The sequence below is a fragment of the Manis pentadactyla genome, chromosome 19 (genome assembly GCF_030020395.1).
Source record: "Manis pentadactyla isolate mManPen7 chromosome 19, mManPen7.hap1, whole genome shotgun sequence".
Taxonomy (NCBI): Eukaryota; Metazoa; Chordata; class Mammalia; order Pholidota; family Manidae; genus Manis; species Manis pentadactyla.
In genome coordinates this window covers 7,899,578-7,910,194 of record NC_080037.1, presented here as the reverse complement: position 1 = coordinate 7,910,194, position 10,617 = coordinate 7,899,578, and the positions used below count along the sequence as shown (strand labels likewise).

At 42.5% G+C, this 10,617-nt stretch overlaps 1 long non-coding RNA gene across 1 annotated transcript; it reads right to left on the bottom strand.

Annotated features, from left to right (window-relative positions):
• Positions 1 to 595: 595 nt before the first annotated feature.
• On the bottom strand, positions 596 to 8,980 carry LOC118930767 (uncharacterized). Its single transcript, XR_005032168.2, has 3 exons — positions 5,363 to 8,980; positions 3,900 to 4,090; positions 596 to 1,800 (listed from the first exon to the last, which is right to left on the bottom strand). It is a non-coding gene; the product is annotated as an uncharacterized LOC118930767 (long non-coding RNA).
• Between the last annotated feature and the right edge of the window lie 1,637 nt (positions 8,981 to 10,617).

Genomic DNA, 10,617 nt, shown 5'->3' with positions numbered 1-10,617 from the left:
AGACTGAGACGAGGGGCTGGTGTCCCCTCCAGAAGCACCTGCAGGACCGCTGGGGTCTGCGAGGGTCACAGCCTGGGTCAGGGCAGCGGCTGGGGCTGTGCACCTTATGCTCTGGCACCGTCCGGTCCAGGACATCAGGACTGAGGGTCCTACCAGCCCAGGCAACACAAAGTCCCACAAGTCACACCTCCAATGTCTCCCACCAACAACTAGTTCTTATCAAAGACCACCCCCCCAAAAGGAATCTGCTTCGGCCCCAGGATGATACTTTCCTCTGTCCCCACAGTGTCCCTTTTCCAGATTCCTCCTCACCATGGGCTTCCCATCCACCCAAAGCTTTACAACTGCTGAAGGGACTCTCAAATCCCACAGACATGCAACAAAACAGGAATGGCCCAGAGACTTGGAAAAGGGCTGCCATCCCACTCAGTATGTACCCTGTGCATCAGCCTTTTCCCTCATGAGGATATCTTATTACCTTGGACCCACGCATCACAAAAGGAGGCTGTCAGTGTAGACCTGGACTGACTGGTGGAGGCCATTGGGTTTTTAGGTGTGCTTATCTCCTTACATAGGACTTCTCTTCCTGTCCCTCTCTCCCTCTCCCTCTCTCTCTGTCTGTCTCTTGCTCTCAGAAGAACCCAAAAACTCTTTGTGTTTATGTCTGTGGAAGGGGGAAAAAAAGGCAAAAATAAGAAATATAATTACCTGTTATATTTATAAGGGACAGTGTTGAAATTTGCTCCACCACCTTAACCCCACAATTCTGGGTATTCTCAGCTCCATTCACCCTCTCCCCAGCCCACAAGGCTTTCCAAAGTCACAGCCCAGGGGACCAGATCTCTGGCACAGCCCAGGGCTGCAAACAGAGGGACCGGACCAGGAAACAAGGAGAGCTCCCCGGCTTCGCTCTTACTGAAGCTGTTAGTGGCGTCTGAAAGGATGAGTTAGTGACTGAGTTCTCAGAACCTAGATGTCTCAGATGTTTGACTCCAGATATGCCAATGTATGAATCATTTTTAAAAATTGCTTCTCCAGGCTTGTTTTGGGTGGCAGGATCATTCCCAACCTGGGAAATGCACAAGAATTATTTATGAGAGATTTCAGGCATCCTTGAAGCTCCAAACCTCTATGGTCATGATTGAAAACCTGGGCAAAAGTCGTTCCATCCATCATTTTAAGGAAATCAAGAATTGAAAAAGCTTGATTTTTAACCCCGGTGTTTTTTTAGAGATGCCAACAATTAAAGACTCTTCATCCTGCCCACTAATTCAAGCCAGAGCCTCTCAACTGCTTTGTCTTGTCACCTCCGGTTAACTCTTCCCCTCCCAGCACTTCTCAGATCCACCTGTCTCTCCAGCAAGGCCGCCTTAGCCCTGCAGCTGTCATCGTCAATCACCAACAGCCCTCCTGTCTGTGTCCCCACAGCTGCCCTTGTCCCTGTCCAGAACAGCTCCCACAAAGCTAGAGCAATCGTTCTAAACTAAAAACATCAACTCTCACATTTAAATACATCATTAGCTCCCTGTATTTGGGTTTGCATTCATCTGCATGAGACTCAATAGAGGTGGCTTAACAGAAGGCAGGTTATTCCAGGTCACCCCAGGCAGTATAGTGGGAGGGAGCTGGGCTCCGGGACAGTCTCTGCAATGGGGAAGCAGTTCTGTGTTTCTGTTGCACCGTCTCCAGTGATGTCTTCAGCCATCATTTCCAGCCCAGGCAGGGAGAGTAAAGGAATAGAGCAGCAGCATGACAGACTTCTGTTTGGTAGGATAGGGAAGGAGAATTGCCTCCTATGGTCTAAGAATTAAATTGAGACAGATTAAGAGGAGGAAAAAAACCCAAAGTTTAATTACATGTGCATGGAGGCCAAGTAATGAAATTGAGACCTAAAGGAATGACCAAGACAGGCCGTTTTTATACTTTTTAGATAAAGAGACAATAAATCTGTAAGGAATGTTCAAAGAAAACTTATGTCTGGGAGCTTCAATTAGTAAGGAATTCTAAACAGCATTTGGGCTGGGGTAGTAAAATAGTAAACGTAACAAGGTTTGTTTATATAGTTTTCTGGGCTCTGAATTCCCTATGTCTGATGGTAAGGGCATCTCTTCCTGGTACAGGGACGGCACCTTTCATGTGGAAATTTATTTCCTGCTTTCTGGACACAAATCGGGGTCAGAGTGTTCGTGCTCTGGCTGTTTCCTTAAGTAATTTTAATTCAAAATAATCAATACGCCAAAGTGGCCCATGATGGGGCAGCTTCCCCTTGGCCCTTACAGTATCAGCTGGCCAGGACCAGACTACACCTCACTCCCAAGGGAGGTTAGGAAGGTCAGTATTTTAACTTTCCAATCACCACAGAAAAGTAAGGCAAGAAAAAGTGATATTGAAACGTGTTAAGTGAGCAACCCCCTTAGTTCCCAGGACCTTAGGCTGTGTATGCTCCTTGTTGATAGATGTCACGTTTAATCTGCTAGCTTCATTTCTCTCCACACCTCACCTTGAACTTCAGCATCCCAGGCCTGTGGATCTTTAAATTTTTAAAAGATGGTGGTATCTCTCTTGCCTCTGATGTTTGCACATGTTCACATCCTCATTTGTGAACTCATGCTCTTTTTCCATTCTCAACTTACATGAAACATCCTCTAAGGGTGACTTCTGCACCTCCCAACTCCAGATCAAATAACTCTGCAAAACTTATCAACTGTGTGGTCATTGGCTGTTGACCTGTGTGTATTGTCCATTACGACAGTCACTTGAAAACGGTGATAAACCCTGTCATGCTCACTATTAGTGCCTGGTTCGGAGCCTGCCGCATGGTTAGGAGTAGATTACTGTTTGTTGAATAAGCAGCAGGGCTACTCCCTGAGGCAGTAATTTGCTGTCGCTATTGTTCAATATGTTGGAATATATCCTATTCTAAGCAAGTAGCATGGAGTTTCCCTGTGTCAGGGGAAGGTTTGTAATAGCAAACAACCAAAGCTGTTGGAGATAATCTCTACTGAACATGTGTTCACCAAAACCCTGAGCTCTTGCGGAGATCATGCTGGGAACTGAGGGAAGTAGACACACAGAAACACCCAGGGAGAATGAAGAGAGCCTCCCAGGCTGGAAGAGAAACAGAGGCTGGCAGTTCTAGTGTGTATCAGAGACCCTGGCTCCGCTCTCTGCCAGCCTGCTAGGGAGGAAGCACAGTCAGACGATGCCTGCAAAGTGTACCTCAAGATCCTTAGGACCCCAACCTAGACCAAAACACCTGTGGTCTGTCTGTCAAGCAGAAGCAACAGAGTTGCAGACTTCAAAGGTCCAGGAAGGCTTGAACAATGGACATCTCAGCAGCACCCAGTGGGCCTCCCTGACATTTGAGTGTTCCTGTAACTCTCCTGGAACCTTAACATGACCTTGGGTCATGGGAAAGGGAACCCAAATAATGACTAAGTTGGAGTTAATGTTCAGCAACTCTATGCAATAGAAGTCCAGAGACTTATTTAATTTGATTTAAAGCAAATAGAGATGTGACATTTCCTGCTTACCTGAGTTTATTGAATAAGATTTATATTCACTACATAAATGGATGGCTTAGTGATTTATGGTGCATACCTGTGATGGGTAAAATAATAAGCAGTCACTCAAACTAACAGTGGCATACCCAGAGAGAAGCGAGCCTCACAATGACAGAGTGCTATCAGTGGTGCTTATTACCTGTTTTACTCTCTCTGGACACCATTATTTTAACCTAGAAATCTGGATCCATTCTGTCAAGCTCTTTCAATACATGAATACCTGAAAGATCTTTATCAAAATCTTTAGAAAATAGCAAATGGATCCATTGAGAGTGACTAAATTCACTTTCTATAACAATAACAATATGTTAATTGTATCTCTGCAGTCAACATTACTTGGCCTTTCAGGTTAGACCATGTGTATGTAACAATTTGCCTCTTCTGTTCCACCTCAACGAGGAAGGGGAAAATCCTTAATCCCTGTGAAATAAGTGATGGGCTCATGCACCAGCTCAAAGTAAAGCTTTGGAATGCTCGGTCTTTATGGACTTTTCTGCAACATGAGGCTTTTCTCAGGCCTCCTTAATCTGGGAAAAAGAATTGAATCACATGAGTTGAAAACTTCCACAGTCCTTCCCGTAACCGCAGAGTTACCTCAGTTACTGCCGAGAGTCCCTAGAGGTGCTGGGATGCATTTAGTTCCCCCTTGGACTTGTGCTGTCATCCACTTTTCTGAAGCTCACAGAACCTCTCTCCCTGTCCCTGCCTCCACCGCTCCCTGGGGAAAGGCCAATGTTTACCCCAGGGATGTGGTCCCTGGGGCTTCTAAAGCTTCCTTACCAGATGCCAAGGTTGGGCACTCTCCCTTCAGTCCTCAAGGCAGCAGAGTTTTGCGATCGTTCCCTGTGAAGTAGGGGAAATTGATGTCTCCCCAACTCAAAGGAGTACCGAACCTGCATTGCTTGCCCTCCCTATACAGCCAAGTCCTTCACAAATATAGCTTATTTGATTCTAATTATCACCACAAATCTCCAAAATGCTCAAGAATGGATCCATGGGGCTCAGTCAAGGAAAGACTCTGAGATACGAAGCTAGCCTCCTATCTCCAGTTTTGACCCAAATGTCCCAAGCAAATACCTTCTCTTCTCTTTAAGCAAAAACGTTCTTGAGCAAATTAAATTCTTCTGGTTCTTCTATTTCATCAGAAATGTTCTAATCCTATTTTATAGTCTCTGCTATTTAGGAAAGCTGTAACTTGCTTGAATTTTATAGTAGACCCCGTGTTTCTATGTCCCTGGTCCCAACCATCTATCCCTGCCTATTTCTAAACCACAGACACAAAAGCGACATAACTTCTCTGGTAACCAGAATCCTTTAGGATTTACATAAAGCTTTAGCTAAGATTTGTAGGGTACGTGTGGTTTTCTATCTTCTAACCTTCCTAAAGGAAATTCTAAGGCTGTAAGTGGTCATAGAAACCTTTCCTTTAATTGTCTTCTTTGTACAATTGGACAAAGTGAAGTGATCAAAAAATTATGTTTCAGAACCTCAAGACTTTCATTGTAAAATGATCACAAAATATTGACTTATTTATTTTAAGAAGCCATGCTCTGCTCATTATAATTTTTCTCAAGTATTCCCCACCAGGAAAAACTGTGTGTGTCCTCAAGTTGCATTCAAAATCTCATCACCTTTGAATACCTCCTTGAGCCCCACATTCCATCCACATTCTTCCCCTCACCTTGTTTCAAAGAAAAAGTAAACCGCTCTGTTAGTTTGTACTCTGAAGTTCAGTATTCATGTACCTGCTACAACACATTTCTCATTGAAATAGAGTTGTTTGTGTACGTTTTCCTCACCTGTGAGCCACAAGGATGGAGGCTGTGTCATCTTCATTCATTCATTCATTCAATAAATATCTTGTTTCACTGTTCACCGGACACTATGGTCAGCCCTCTATCTCAAAATATGTTAAATGACTAGTTTTTGCCTGAGCAAAGGGGAAGAAAGAGTTAATTAGGAAATAAATAAATGCCCAACACCTCCTGAAAACAAACTTTCATTCTTTGGTTTCTTCTTCCCAGAAGCAGACATGATACATCAGATTTCCTGCCAGTATATGATGCTTCTCATCTCTTCAAATCCCTTAGGGTAAAAGACAGGCCAGCACATCTGTGTGTATGAGAGGATGACTGGATTTGGTAGCTCAGCTCTGGCTCCCTGAAACCCACACTCCCTGGAGGCTCTGCGTCATCGCAGCCTAATGGTCTCAGAGGCTCTTCTTTCCCCCTTTGACTGAACCCCAAAACGAGTAAATCCTCCCCTCAATTCTCCATTACACACCCAAGCCCATACTGTTATATTTAGGAAGACAAACTAAATTCTCAAAGATGACAACAATGAGAAAAAGACAGCAAGTGAAACTTAGGTGTGGATCCAGGGTAGGCCTCTTCTCGGAGCCCCCGGGAGCTGGGTCTTCCTCCTCAGGCAACCTCAGCCTGCTTCTGTCCCAGGGATACACCGAGGCAAGAGCCAGGGAGTAACGGAACACATTTCCATCCTCCCCCAAGCCTGGGCCCAGGCGAGCAAGGACCTCAGATAGGATCGAGATCCCTTTCCTTCTGGCTAAGCTCCACCTTCATCTTCCTGTGAGTGAAGGTTAGCTTCTTTGCATAATGGTTGACACTGAAAATATCTAGACCTTTTGAGGGAGAATCAAGATCCTGCTTTGGTGTGGGCCTTGCCTATGGGCCCAGACTCAGAGTATAATGATGGCCCGACCTCAGGACAAGAGAGAAGCCTACAGTAAGGGTGACAGGAGGGGATGTTTTCTTCACACTGTCAGTTCCTGGGGGCTGCTTCTTCATCCCAGCTTTTCCTGTTACCCTCTTTTCCTTCTCTTGACCACAAACCTCCTTTCCTATCGTATACGTTGACCCTGGAATGTCACTTGCCTCTGGCTTGTCTTCTCAGCTTTGACTTCAGAACACCCAACACAGAGCACACCTTTGCTTGTACATGCACACACACACACATACACACACACACCTGAAAATAAGTGAACACATGTCCCTCAGAGGACCATGGATTGCATCATGAATGCTGCCACAAACACTAAATGTCTTAACAGTTTCCTGTTAATCCTAAAATAAGTGCATAGTTGGCATTCTAATTTCTATAACATTGATTGTTTTTTGTATTCAATTTAGGTTTAAAATTACTCAAAATCACAACAAATAACCCAGCCATGTCCTACCTATCTTACTGCCCTGCAGGTAGGAGGCTGATGTCCCAAGCATGTCACTTTTAAGATCTGGACTGAGTTGAACTGAACTGACACTTGATAAATTAGATTCAGCAACCAGGCAATTGCTCTTGTCTGTCTTGGTGCCATAATATTTCAGGAGTCTAGGCTCACTCATGTAGAGACAAACAGATTCGGCTTCTGGTGGTGGTGCTTTTGTGCTTTGTAGGGAGGGAGGCTCATTGTTTCTTGTTTATTTTGTCATTATGCAGAGTGACCACCCAGGTAAGATACCAGAATCCTGCCATTGGGCTGCCAACATTTACAACTTGTATCTGGTGGAAGTTTTTTTAATTGAAGTATGGTTGATATACAATATTATATGAGTTTCGGGTATATAACATATTGATTTGACAATTATATACATTATGAAATGCTCATCCAATAACTGTAGTTACCATCTGTCACCATACAAAGTTATTACAATATTACTGACTCCAGTACTGAGACAATACCTTTCACCCCCACGATTTATTTATTTTATAACTGAAAGATTGCACCTCTTAATCCCCTTCACTTATTTCACCTATTCCCCTACCTACCCTCACCTCTGGCAAGCAATACTCGGTGGAAATTTTGATCAGCATATTTTCTTCCTGAGAAATCAAATAGCTTTTATCATTGGTTCAGCTAAAATACCCACTGATCTACTGACATGTTTGTTTTACTGCTTTGGGAAAATACTTGCCAAAGGGATTTGTTTTCAGCAAAGAAAGATAGTAATAGTACTAATATCATTCATTAGTTTACCACCAAAGTTATAATTTTCATCACATCTAAATGGATAAAGAATTTCAAAATGACTCAGTCTCCATCATCAACTTTCTTTAATTAATTCTCAAACATCATCCTCACTTCTGTATGTTTGTTACACGCCAGAAAAACTTGAATAGTTTTGCCTCTAGTTATTGAGTGTTTAGGTTCTTATAGATTGCTAAATAAGATGAATTTGTGGCCCCTTTCTCAATTATTAAAATAAGAACTCAATCAATTCACCCTATCTAGATATTTATCCTTTCTGAAGACATCTTTTCTCTACAGTGAAACAATAAATCAATCTCTAATTTCTCAACTCTGACCAACAACCTTCAATAAGTTGAGTAGGAATATATACGGCTGGTGGAAACAAACAACTTGCAAAATCATTTCCCTGTTCATAATAAATTTCCCTTAGAAAATAACTTTTATAAAAATGGAAAACTTAACTAAAGTTTAAAACTTAAGTTCAGTATTTGGGGGGAAAATGTCTTCCTTCCAAACACTTTCCCAAGTATTATAAATGGGCAAAAAAGATAGCCAAACCTAAATAAGTTGCTTTTAGTTGGATAATTTTGAAAGCAGAACTATAAAGATTATTTCTATTTTTTTTACGAGGGGAAAAATATATATTTGAGGAGATAAGTACATGTGAATATTCTTTCTAAGATTTAGAATGGAGCCTCCAAAAGGTAACAGTGCAACTAAGGGTGAAGATGTAAAAAATGTTTTATCCTGATTCACATCTCTGCATAATAAAATCTATATTTGAATAGGTTTCCAAAAATACCTGAAACCTTTTCATGTGAATACTGCTGTTTACTGTCATTCATTATGACAAGGGGTAGTTCTGTCATCTTTTCTGTCCTGCTTGTGAGGGACAATATCGTGTCTGCCACACTTCTCACTGTCAACTGCTTTCTTGAATTTCTCTGATGATCCTACTTGTTTTCAGTGATTTCAAGATTGCATTGCAACTTGTCTTTACGAAATGACTGATCCATGTTCTCACTTCAGAATACAATTTTTAAATGTTCATAATTTAAAGAGGGAAATGAATAATGACAGTAAAATAGGAAAACTCAGAAATGTAATTTTGTATTATTGAAGCTATGCAAGCCAAACGTACCTATAGATAAATATTTGATTGAACAAAATTGTGGCAGGAATTTGAAGTAAATTGTGGAAACCATTTGTGAGAGAGAAAAGCTGAAATAAAAAAGAACTGTTCTAAGGCTATGGTGGTAATCATTTTGGAACACATAACTATATCAAATTAACACTTTGTAAACCTTAAGCTTACAAAATGTTGTATGTCCATTATATCTCCATAAAGCTGGGGGAAAAAAACTACCGAAGAATCTAGCTATTTCAGGATCTATGAAACTACATCTCCTCCCTACCACCTTCACACACACACACAACCCAGGAAAGGTGAAAAACTGGGATCAATGGCTGGCCCAGTGATGGGCTCCTGGCCCAACCTGCACCAGTCTGGACCATTTCCTGGATCACTTGAACGTTCTAGAACAAAGATGTGAGGTATGAGTCTAGAAGCTGCCAGTGACGGGTTTCCAGACACATGGAAGAACCAGGTGTGAGAGGATGAAACATGCAGAGAGAAACAGGGAGAAGTAAAGGTGAGAGAAAGCCTGGCAACATTCCAGCCGGGTTCCAGTCATCCTTGAGGCCCAGCCACACCTCCTTTTGGCAGTTTAGCTCTGTGACCAGTAGATTCCTGATTTGGCTTGAGATGGTTTAAGTTGTTTTCCCCCCTTGCAGCAAAAGAGCTCTGCCCAGTACTTAATTCAGCAAACACTTAGGGAGCACATACTATATTATATATAGGGCGTTGGGTTTTGCATTTTGAAAGGGAAAACCTCACTTACTGATTAATCTAATTAGACCCTGGGCTGTCTGTTCTCAGAGCACTAATCATCTAGCAAGCAATCCTGCAGTGGTTGTATCTGAGCTAGTTTTTGAGATGGAGGGGTTTTCCAGGTGTGTAAGGCAGGCCCAGGCATTCGAGTATTAAGAAATACTCTGCAAAGGTAGAGTCTTGAGGCTGCATGGTATGAAAGGGAATAGCAAATGGCTCCATATTTCTGGGGCTTAAAGTATAATGAGGAAAAGGAAAGAAAGGAGAAATAGGCATAAACTCATACAGGGCTACAAAGGACATGCTAGGGGACTTGGGCTAATTGATCTTCTAGACCAGGGATCTCCAAAAGGTGTGAACACAACCCAGAGAGGGGGCAAAGTGACCCATTCAGGCAAGACCAGCTACATAATTTGTGGGGCCCTGACCAAAATGAAAGTGCAGGGCTCCTTGCTCCAAATACCCAAGAATCCCAAGATGCGACAGCAAAGCCTTAAACCAAGCATGGAAGCCTTCGTGAATGACCACACAGGCCACACACCCATGAAGTTGGCCCTGTCTTCAGGTGAGAATTCAATACTGGAACTAGCTTGTTTTTATTTTTATTTCATCCTTTCCTAATTTCTATTTCTATGAATATCTTATGATGTACATAATACATTTGCAGTACCTATATCATTTACAAAAAGTTAAATATACAAATATCAGTAGAGTGTGCCTAAAATTTATAACTGATAGTGAATAGCACCAGTAAAAGTTAAGGACCTGCTGTCTTCCTGAGATTGGGCCTAAATTTCCTGACTGAGTTTGGCAGCATTGGCCTGGAGCATGACAGGAAGAGGGGCAGAAGGTGAAAGATCCAGAAAATAGAGACCCCTAGGCAAAGAGAGGCAGAGAGACACAGTGATACAGAGAGTGAGAGGAGCTGGCTCCCCTGCGCTGTGATGTCAGGGGAGGAGAAGGGGGAGACACTACATTTTTATAATTCAACAAACCAGAAACCATCAGCGTCTGCAAATTTGACCGATCAATTAGAATCTCTCATTCTTGGAGAGGAGGGGACAGAAAATAAGAGGCAGGAACCTTAAATATTCCTACATTGCCCTCCTTGAATTATTTCTACTGGCCCATTGAGCTAAATAGGGTCCACGGTCAGTTAAATCAAGGCTAATGTC